This window comes from Nelumbo lutea, chromosome 3 (genome assembly GCF_056320005.1).
Source record: "Nelumbo lutea isolate HS-2025 chromosome 3, American lotus-T2T, whole genome shotgun sequence".
NCBI lineage: Eukaryota > Viridiplantae > Streptophyta > Magnoliopsida > Proteales > Nelumbonaceae > Nelumbo > Nelumbo lutea.
The window spans coordinates 30450445-30462140 of NC_142686.1; the positions used below are offsets into that span (position 1 = coordinate 30450445).

An 11696-nucleotide genomic window follows, 5' to 3' on the forward strand; every position below is an offset into this window, starting at 1 on the left:
CCAAGTCGGCCGGGTTTTCATCACCACGGGTCGGTTTCGGGTTGTGCAAATTCCTAAACCAATGATTCGGTTCGGTTTCGATTTTCTTGTGTGAAAACCGAAACTGACCCGGACCGAAGCAATTTAGTTCCTAGTTTAAACATGAAGTTCCAAAGCCCATTAGGCCACCTAGTTTTTGAATGGTTGCAAGAAACTTTGGATTAGTGAATAGTGATTAATGAACAACTTTTGTGATTAACTTTTCATTTAAATTTTATCATAGGAGATGGTTGAAATGATGTTCAATTTATGATTGTTTTTAAAATTAGCAAGATTTTATCACAGGGATCAACTTAGAACCGAAACCGACCCAACCCGACTCAAACTGACCAGGTCGGTTTTGCTTAACACTGGGTCGGTTTCGGTTTCTATGTCAGGTAACCCGACCAGGTCATGTCGGTTGGAAAAACCTCAATAAACCAACCCAACCCGTGAACAACCCTATATCTCATAAACAAATTCTTTTTTATTTTTATAATTTAAAATGCCTAATGATATGATATTTTAGGAAGATTGGGAAATGATAGTCTATATAAGAGATTTTTAAAATATTTTTATGATGCAACTAATGAATTATCTGGAATTTATTATCCAATTAGTTGTAATTTACCTTATCATTTAATGGTAATTAGTGATTGTTTTGAAAAATATAGAAATAACCCACAATTTTAATGTATTGTTGAAATTATGGAAAATAAATTTAAAAAAAAAAATTGGGATAACATTTTCTCCCCTTTATTGTTTAGCTACAATATTAGACCCTAGGATTAGGAAAGATGATTTAGATATTTTACTTGAATCATATTGTGAAAAAATGAATATTGATATAGAAAATAAAAAAGAAGAAATTAATAATTTATTATTTGAAATGTACAGTTTGTATGAATTTGAAGTTGTAAGAAATATTCCTACAACTTGTTCATCATCTTCTTCTACTTCTGACCTTGAGCCCAGTAGTAGAAGAGAAAAACTTTTTTATTTAATAAGTAGAAGGTAGAAATCTGCTAATTTTACTACAAGTTCATTTACTGAACTTAATTTTCATTTACAAGCAAATTTTTCTAATTTAGGTGAAGGATCAAATAATTTTGATATTTAAGCATGGTAGAGTGAACATTCAAAAAATTATCTGGATCTTGCTACCATAAAACATGATCTACTAACCCCCTCCAATGTCTACAGTTCCATCGATGTCTCGTTTTAGTGCAGGTACTAGGGTGCTGTTCAAGGGAAAGTTAAATATTTTAGTTTTACAATTTTACTTAGAAAAGAAATCAAAATTTTCAAAAAAAAAAAAAATAGTGCAGCCCGATTCAACCTAGGCCCAAAGGCCTACCTTGTGGCCCAGCCTGGCACGACCCAAGCCCACAGCACGGCCTACAACCCGGCCCGACCTAGGCCCGTAGCACGGCATGGCACGGCATGGGCCAGCCTACGCCTTGGCTGTGGGCTGTGCCGGGTCGACTCCCAAAATTTCCATTGGGGAGGGCGGCATAGCACGGCCTGCCTTTAGCACGGGCCACCAATAGACCGTGCTGTGCCAGACCACTTTACACCTCTAGGGATGGGGGTCTCACTAAAACGATGAAACCCCGGTGAGAAAAGAAAACCTCACAACTCAACACCTTGTGACGGCCACCACTAAAGCCAACCTAAACATGTCGTTGAACACCAATACTTGCCTAACCATCAGAAACAACGCCGGACTAAACTCCCGACGACCACCATGACTCACCCACCATTTCAATTGATGGCCTAGTTTCCGACCCCCAAAGGCATCTCATTGAACACGATTCTGATGCCAAAACTGTTATGGGCCCGGGCATAGGATCTCGTCACGGGGCGGTCCACGGGGAAAACTCCTAGCCTTTCCTTGCACTTCCCTTTGTGTGCTGACCCTATGGTGGCGAACTAGGGGGTGATTTGTCCAAGAGATCACCCGAACTCTCCTTACACCTTTCTTGGTTGAAAACTGAATGAATTTATTTCCACTCATAGCTCCTTAAATTTGAGATTACAAAGGGAATTCCTTGTTGGATTTGGCTAGACTGGGGAATCCTTAACAAACTCAAACTCCTACTTCTAAACAAATTGCCTTCCTCTAATGATAACACGACTCCTACTAAGAACAGATAAGATAAGGATAAGGCATGATGGAAAGTGTAGCTGGCGGATGGCAAGCCGAGCTGTTGTGGTAGGATAAGGTGGGACCCACCCTGATGAGCTGTTGTGTGGGCCTCGCTCTACTGCTGCTGCCGATGGTGTGTGTGCCTCACGGTGCTACTGCCGTGGGGTGCGTGCTACTGCCCAGTGTTGTTGTCGTGCGGTGCATGCTGCTCCTTAGTGCTGCTACCGTGCGGTGCGTGCCGCTACCTATGACTGTGCCGCTGGGCGGTGCGTGCTGCTGTGCGCGTTGCGGTGCATGCTGCTGCCTATGACTGCGCCGCAGTGCGTTGCCGGGTGGTGCGTCCATAACATCACACCCCTCCTGGACAACGAGCCTGTCAAGCTCGAGTTCTGGGTAGGCGCTGTGCTGATGGTAGTTCGTCCCATTCCACTAAAACCTCGAAGGTACCCTGATTGATGCGTGATCGTACAAGAGCTCGAGGTTGGAGGATGGGTTTGCTGTCCTTTAGAGGTGGTAGGGGAGGCACTTGATCCGGGGGAGTCCCTGTAAAAGGCTTCAGGAGGGACACATGAAAGATGTCATGGATTTTGTTGTGCTCCGGTAGCTCGAGTTGATAGGCAACCTTCCCGATCTGCCTGAGAACCTTGAAGGGCTTGTAAAATTTTGAGGCTAGCTTGGGGGGGCCTCGACGTCTAAGGGAGAGCTGCTAGTAGGGTTGGAGCTTCAGCCAAGCGAACTGTCCCGACTCGAAGGTGACTTCACGGTGGTGTTGATCGTAGGTGTGCTTCATGCGCGCCTGTGCCTGCTATAGGCACAAGGAGACTTCGGCCAGGAGGGCGTCGCGATCTTGGAGGCTGCGATCCACTTCTTCCAGCCGTGTTGAGCCTGGTTCGTAAGATAAGAGATAGGGAGGGTCTCTACCATATACCACCCGGAAGGGAGTCATGCCAAGGGAGGAGTGGTAGGACGTGTTATAACAGTACTCAGCCCATAGAAGGCACTCCACCCAACGCCTGGGTTGGTCTCCCACAAGGCAGTGGAGGTACATCTCTATTGTCCGATTCACCACCTCTGTTTGGTCGTCAGTCTGTGGATGGTAGGCGGAGGAAAAGGCTAGGTTTGTTCCCTGCAGTCGGAAGAGCTCCTTTTAGAAGGCACTGGTAAAGATCGGGTCCCTATCACTTACAATGGATTCGGGTAGCCCATGTAATCGGAAGATGTGGCCGAAGAAGGCGTGGGCCACTGAAACTGCACTGTAGGGGTGAGATAAGGGGAGGAAGTGGGCATACTTCGAGAAGCGGTCCACCACCACAAATATCATCGATTTCCCTCTCACCTTGGGTAAGCCTTCGATGAAGTCCATGGAAATATCTGCCCAGATCTTAGTGGGGAGGGAGAAGGGTTGGAGAAGGCCTGCTGGGTGCAAGTTTTCCCACTTCTGCTGCTAGCATGTTGAACAGTTCTGGATGAAGTCCTGTATCGAAGCCTTCATGCCCTGCTAGTGGAAATCTGCATGGATGCGGTGCAGTGTTTTCTGGATACCCTCATGTGTGGCGTTGTGTGTGCTGGAGATAACGGAGGGAATTAAGGGGCAGTTGGTTGGAAGATAAATTCGGCCCTTTTACAGTGCCAACCCATCCTACATGCTCCAATTGGAGTCAGTCGTTCCCTCCTATATTTTCTTGAGCAAATCGTTCCATTCGGGTGACCGTGGCAGTTCATTCCGAATGTCTTCCAGCAGGGAGAATCGGGGCTGTGAGATTGCATGGAGTAGCATGTCGTCTTCTCGACGGGACAAGGCATTTGCGGCACGGTTCAAGGCCCCAGCCTTGTAGTCTACCCGGAAGTCGAATCCAAGGAGTTTTCTAACCCAATGCTGTTGTGGCGAGGTGGTGAGCCATTGTTTCAGCAGATATTTGAGGTTGTAATGGTCCGTCTTGACAATGAAAGATCTTCCCCACAGGTACGGCCTCCAGTGCTGCACTGCCTTAGCTAGGCCAATAAGTTCTCATTCGTAGGCGGGCAACTTAAGGTGGCAGTTGGCCAGCTTGCAGCTGAAAAAGGCGATTGGGTGCCCTTGTTGCAGTAGTATTGCACCTATGTCGATGTCGGATGCGTCACACTCCACTGTGAACTCAAGATCAAAGTTTGGCAACTATAGAACTAGTGTAGAGGAGAGGGCTTCCCTTAATTTTACGAAGGCTACTTCAGTTGTACCATCTCAGATGAAGGCATTTTTCTTAAGCAGACTTATTAGCGGGGCTGCCAACAGTCCGTAATTGTGAACAAACTTGCGGTAGTAGCCTGTCAGCCCTAGGAACCCGCGGAGGGCCTTGGCGGATTGCAGTCTGGGCCATTCCTTGATGGTCTAAATCTTGGAGTCGTCCACAGTGACCCCTTGGCCACTAATCACATGTCCTAAGTAAAGGACCTTGCATTCCCCAAAGGAGCATTTTGACCGTTTGAGGAAGAGCTGATGTTGTTGCAGGAGTTCAACAACAGTTCGCAGATGCTGCACGTGCTCTACCCACGATTTGCTATAGACCAGGATGTCGTCGAAAAAAACACCTCGTTCATCAGGGCCTGGAATGTGGAGGGAGCGTTGCTAAGACCAAAGGGCATGACCAGGAACTCGAAGTGGCCATGGTGTGTTCTGAAGGCCGTTTTCTCCACATCTTCTGGGGTCATTCGGACCTGGAAGTATCCTGATCAGAGGTCTAGCTTGGAGAAGTACTGTGCTCCATGGAGTTCGTCTAACAACTCATCTACGACTGGGATGGGAAACTTATCCTTGACCGTCCGATTGTTAAGCTCTCTGTAATCCACACAGAATCTCCAAGTCCCGTCTTGCTTGGGCACCAAAAGAACTGGGGAGGAGAAAGGGGAGCAGCTGGGGCGGATGATCCCTTGCTGTAACATGTTTGCGCACTGCCTTTCTATTTCATCTTTCTGCCGATGTGGGTAGCGGTAGGGCCTGACAACAATGGGATCTAATCCGGTTATCAGAGGGATTCGGTGGTCGCAAGCTCTGGGAGGGGGAAGCCCCTTGGGCTCCTTGAATACTGCAGAGAAGTCCATAAGGAGCCTTTCCATATCCGTTGCGCATGAGTCCCCACCTTGGAGTGTATGTAGTTGCGCCCTTGTTCTTATTCTGGTTCCTTGCCATGTGACTGGTTTGCCATCCAAGTTGAAGGTCATGGTCAGGGCGGCGAAGTCCCATAGGATTGGTCCAAGCGTGATCAGCCATTTAACACCTAGGATGATGTCAAATTCGTCCAAGGATAGTACGAATAAATATGCTTGGAAGGACTTTGTTCCGACTTGAATTCTGGTGTCCTTGCAAATTCCGGGGCTGTGAACTCTTTCCCCGTTTGCCACGACCACCTGTAATTGTGGTCTTCTTTCCATGGGCAGTTCTAACTTGCAAGCCGCCTGTTCGCTGATGAAATTGTGGGTGCTACCCGAGTCCACTAGAATACAAACTGGCTGCTCTGCTATCAATGCTCTCAGTTGCATGGTTTGGGAAGTCTTGACCCCCGTGATGGCATGGAGGAGATTTCTGGTTCTGATGTTGTAGGTTCATCCTCTTCCTCTTCGGGTTCTTCTACTAGGAGACAGAATAACTTCTTACACTTGTGACCCGCGGAGTACAGGTCATCGCAGTTGAAGTACTGCCCTCTTGTGCGTCGTTCCGTCATTTCGGCTCAGGTCAGCCGCCTAATGGGGGGTGCAGACCTACTGCTTCCTATGCTACACGCTGATCTAGAGGGGTTGCCCGCAGGCAGCCTTGGATCTTTGCTGGTGATCGAAGAGGGAGTCACTCCTGCTGCTTCGAAGGCGTCCAAGTTGATGTCGGTCGTCCTATACTGAAGCCCCCGTGGGAGATCTGCATCTTCCTTTCAAAGGCACATGTGAGGTTCATAGCTGTGACTAGATTAGGAGGTGTTGCATCTTGACGTCCACTCTTAGGGGTTCCACCAGCCCTGCTGTGAACATGTCGACTTGCTGGTCTGGGCATACCGTGGCTGCTCTGGCCAGAAGGGTTTGGAACGGGTGCTGATAATCTGCCACAGCCTCAGTTTGCTTGAGGTTGATTAGTTCCCCAGCGGGTTACTTGTCAGCAGGGGTCCAAACCGGAGGAGGCATCAGGATTTAAATTGTTCCCAACTAAGCCCGGGTTCTTCTTGCTCTAGACGGTAGAACCAGAGCTGTGCCTCTTCGGTCAGGTGGAACGCGGCCAAGCTGACCTTGTCCTTCTCCTCCATGCGCTGATTACGGAAGAATTGCTCACAGCGGTACAACCATCCCAATGGGTCATCACTGCCGCTGTATGAGGGAAACTCCAAACGACTGTATTTGGGTATGACCGCTGCGGCTGGGGTGGCGTCCTGTCGTTCACCGGAGCCCTCGGCCCGATCTAGGAGGCGGCTGTGGTTGGTGGCCGCCTCTTCAAGACTCCTTTCTCTGGTGGAGAAGTATAACTCTAGTAGGCGCTGAAGCTCCCTAACATCCTCCTTGACTTCTCTTACTTCTGCATTATTTTTCATGAGTCGATGTTCTAGTTCGTGGACCTTGGATGATAGCTGCTCCATGTCGCCCATCACGTTAGGCTCTGATACCAAAATGTTATGGGCCCGAGCGTAGGATCTCATCATGGGGCAGTCCACGGGAAAAACTCCTAGCCTTCCCTTGCGCTTCCCTTTGCGTGCTGACCCTATGGTGGCGAACTAGGGGGTGATTTGTCCAAGAGATCACCCGAACTCTCTTTACACCTTTCTTGGTTGAAAATTGAATGAATTTATTTCCACTCATAGCTCCTTAAATAGGAGATTACAAAGGAAATTCCTTGTTGGATTCGGCTAGACTGGGGAATCCTTAACAAACTCAAACTCCTACTTCTAAACAGATTGCCTTCCTCTAATGATAACACGACTCCTACTAAGAACAGATAAGATAAGGATAAGGCATGATGGAAAGTGTAGCTAGTGGATGGCAAGCCAAGCTGTTGTGGTAGGATAAGGTGGGACCCACCCTGATGAGCTGTCGTGTGGGCCCCGCTCTACTGCTGCTGTCGATGGTGCATGCGCCTCACGGTGCTGCTGTCGTGGGGTGCGTGCTGCTGCCCAATGCCGTTGCCATGCGATGCATGCTGCTGCTTAATGCTGCTGCCGTGCGGTGCGTGCTGCTGCCTATGACTATGTCGCTGCACGCCGCCGGGCGGTGCATGCTGCTATGCACGCTCCGGTGCGTACTGCTACTTATGACTGCGCCGCAGCGCGCTGTCGGGTGGTGCGTCTATAACAAAAACCAATGGTCATGAATGTCATTAACCATTACAATCTCCTTGTACTATCTTGACGAACACCATTTTCTTCCCCTAAAGGCATCCCACCAAACAACATTTTGATTTGTTCGAATTCAAACATCATCACCACTGTTAGATACTACAACCTCCTTATACTCCTATTCTTCCGTCGTGTCATAGAAGGTCCCACCTTTGATCTCTAGCAAGCAAGCCATGAACAACCAATACCCAATTACCAACCCACCTCTGTTCTCCAGGAAGCATGCCATGAACAACCCACAACACCCAATTACCAAGCCAACTTCCTCCCAGTCGCCACCAACATCAGACTGAACACGCCACCGAACACCAACGCCTAATTCTTGTAGGATGCTGTAGATCTGAACATGTTGCTGAGCACTTGTGTCTGATCCTTGTAGGATGTTGTAGATTTGAACACACGGCCGGACACCTATGCCTGATCCTTGTAGGATGTTGTAGATCTTGGCATGCCGCTAAACACTTGTGCCTGATACTTTTGGTTCCCACCAATTATACACTTGAAAATTAATTTTCTCACATATTTGGTATCAACAACCTAACACTGAATTCAAAGTTGGAAAAATAAATTCTCCTTTCTCATCCCATCTCTTTTCATTTCATCCTTTCTCATCCTGTTCTTTCTCAGCAATCAAACGGACCATTAATGCCCTTTTGGGAGAGCACATATCATCTGCCAACAAAGCACGTTACAACCCTCTATACCAATATAATCTCACACTGCACATTTCCTACATGGTGGGTCCCAATCTCATAGTGAGATGTCCAATGTTTGATCAAGTTGGTATAAAGTTGGAACATGTTTTGTTGGCAGAAGTTCTCAACATCTTTGAGAGAGTTGAATTAGTCCGTATTTTCTCCTTACAGCATGTCCTAGCCACACATCGGGAACATCTCTTGTGCTTGTATTTATTATTCATAGGGAGATGATCCCAATGCATGGTGGGATGTGGTGATATCAGAGTGAGGAGCACTCCGTGAGGAGTAGATCCCAATTCGGGCTGAAGTGTAGGAGTCTAGAATTACTCTTCACACGTCACACCAACCTCACATTGTTTCCTAGATGCACATTGGAAACCCCTCTTGTATTTTGTATTATTATTAATGCCTTCATGGAGAGATATTCCCAATGCATGGTGGGATGGCCTCTGAAAGTTTGCACTATATTAAGTGTGCAACCTGCGACGTGACGATCGGGTCAAATGGGCCAACAATTGAACCATTCAGTTCAAATGGTTTTTGATTGAGAGATGGGTTTCAATAGAATCAAACTTAGAATGAAGGTCGGGTGACAATTCAAACATTGGTATTGTCGATTTGGGTCAGTTTTTGGTTTTGTTAGTCAGTTCAAAAGATTTAAACTTAAAAATTAAATTAAAATTTAAACATTTAAAACGATCAAATATAAGTTAAAAAAAATTAAATTCATAATATAAAAATATTTTAGACTAAGAAATATGAAAAATTTACCACTTTCTTGTATTAAAAAATATATTTAAAATTTAAAATATTAATATATATCTATGGTCAAGTCGGTTTGATTTTGTTTGGTTTACAAATGACCAAACCAAACTAACCTGACTTGATCAGTTTGGGAAATTGCTAAACCAAAACCAATTGGAAATACTAGACAACTGACCAATTCGGATCGTATTGGGTTGGATTGGTCAATTTCATTAATTTGATGAACAACCCTAATTGAAATTAATTATTTATTTTTTTATTACAAAATTTTTTAAAAATAATATATAAAATATAAATAATAATTATTTATTTAAAATATTAAAATATAAAATAATTATCTATTCTTATATGCTTCTATTGTTTAATTTTGTTTAACAAAGTCTATACATTGTACGGGTTCCCGATAGTTAAATTTGAATCCAATTTGATGAGATCCCTAAGCTCCATTGGGTTCAGATTTAATGGAAAGCTATTGATATGTGAAACAAAAATCTATAATTAAAAAATTCTCCAACTTAAACTCTACTCCCTGAATCCTCTTTAAAATCATTCAATTCTTACTTGATTACTCTTAAAAGTAGTGACTTTTTCAAATATCTAGTCGCATTCTATTATTATTAATATGGTATGGGAGAAAAAACTTATCATTTATAAGTATGGATTTTGGACATGTAAAATAATTTTTTTTTTATTTACCCAACAAAAAATTGAATACAAAAATAGGATTTGTAATAGAGAAGCAATTTTTTTTTTTCAGAGAAAGAATGGAATTGAAATCTTACATTTTAGTAATTATCCTTACATTTTAAAATTTCGGAGTCGGGTTCGGACATGCTTTTATCCGATTCGATTACAGCCCCACACGCAGAACGGCAAAGGGCAAACAAAAGTGAGTAAGTCCTCCCACACGTAGAACGGCAGAAGTGAGTTCCCAAATATCTTAGGAAACAAGAAAACATGCACAATGGAATGTTTTCCCACCGAGATACGAGCGATTTGCTCTCTTTCGGTTTTTTTTTTTTTTGGTAACTTCCTTATCCTTCTCCGTGTGGAATTATGAATTAGACTTGTTTTTATCTTTAAATTCCAAAGCCCAGATCGTTCCTGTGAATCAGAAACGCGGGTTTTGGTGACGTTCTCTTCTTCGGTTTACATACAAGAAGTTCAAATTCTTCGGTTTACATACATGGAGAACACTGTCGTTTCAGGCGAGAAAGACACACTGGTATCGTCGTTCCTGGGAAATGTTGTGGGCCAATCAGCCCAAACAGCCATACAGTTCTTGGAAGCTACGGGTTGGAACCTTGAAGAAGCTATCCAGTTATTCTACGCTGGATTTCAAGATAACGTTCGTCCCCCTCTACCAGTGAAGAGAGAGAAACTGTGCGATGAATCTGATCATCCCATGCCCAGAAACCATTCGAATGTATGGGAATCTGGGAGAAGCCATTCATCTGATCTTGCTTCACTGTATCGTCCTCCTGTTGAGCTACTGTACCAGGGAACCTTTCACGAAGCAAAAGGTGAAGCCTCTTTTCAGAATAAGTGGCTTCTAGTAAATGTTCAATCCGCTAAGGACTTCAGCTCACATCTGTTGAACCGTGAGACCTGGGCAAATGAGTCTGTTGCTCAGATGATTACCATTAGCTTTGTGTTCTTACAGGTTTATGATGATTCGCATGAAGGGCTGAAGATTTGTAACTTTTATGCTTTGGGTTCTGTTCCTGCGGTTCTTGTGATTGACCCTATCACAGGACAGATGATGCGTTCATGGAGTGGAGTGGTTGAAGCAGAGACTTTATTGATGGATCTAGTTCACTTCATGGATTACGGTCCCAATAACTATCCACCTTCTCTTGTTTATAAACGTAAAGCGAGGAGTCATCAATCTCTGGTTTATAGTCAGGAAACCGAAGTTGCAAAACATGAGGAGATGATGTTGGCTTCTACGGAGACTGAAACCTTGTTGATTGAGAAAACTATCTATCCACCACTCCCCGGAGAACCCAAGTGTGAAAAAAGCCTTCTCTGCAGGGTGGCGGTTCGGTTTCCAGATGGACGTCGGGTTCAGCGGAATTTCCTTCGTAAGGATCCCATACAGTTGTTATGGTCATTCTGTTATTCTCAGCTTGAGGAAACAGGGGCAAGACCATTCCGCTTGGTACAAGCAATTCCAAGGGATTCAAAGCAGCTGGATTATGCCACGGAGCTCACGTTCGAGGAGTCAGGGATTAACAACTCAATGATATTAGTTGATTGGGTTGAAAATTGAAATAGTTTGTTAGGCAATGGTATTTTAAGTTTCAGCTGTGACAGAAAAATTATTATTTTTGCTATCAGAACAAAATACATGAAATTTTATGTAAGTTTTTATGGATAGTTTGTTTTTGATTTTTACGTAAGAATGAGTCTTTCTCATGAGGCTTGACGGATTTCTCAACCATACATCCTCTGTGCTCGCAGAAAGGGTTGTTCCCTTAATTAATCAGAGCAGAGGACCCTTGAAAATTTATTCACATTGAAACCGTATTAATTAGTCTTTCTTTTCCATTTTATTGCATCCTCACCGGATTTGGAAAGCCAGTCTATACCAATCTTCTCAGCCAATACTGAACCTTGTTTTAATCCATGTGTTCATAGGTAGTTCTCAGTCATTCAAATAAATAAATAAAGTTAAAAAAAAAGACAAAAGGGTTCTGAAAATTCCATTTGTAAGGGTTG

General features: G+C 44.5%; 1 pseudogene across 1 annotated transcript; it reads left to right on the forward strand.

Moving 5' to 3' along the window:
- Window positions 1-10053: 10053 nt before the first annotated feature.
- Window positions 10054-11373, forward strand: LOC148863984 (plant UBX domain-containing protein 7 pseudogene; annotated as a pseudogene). Its single transcript, XR_016110553.1, has one exon. The product of XR_016110553.1 is annotated as a plant UBX domain-containing protein 7 pseudogene (transcript).
- Window positions 11374-11696: the final 323 nt, after the last annotated feature.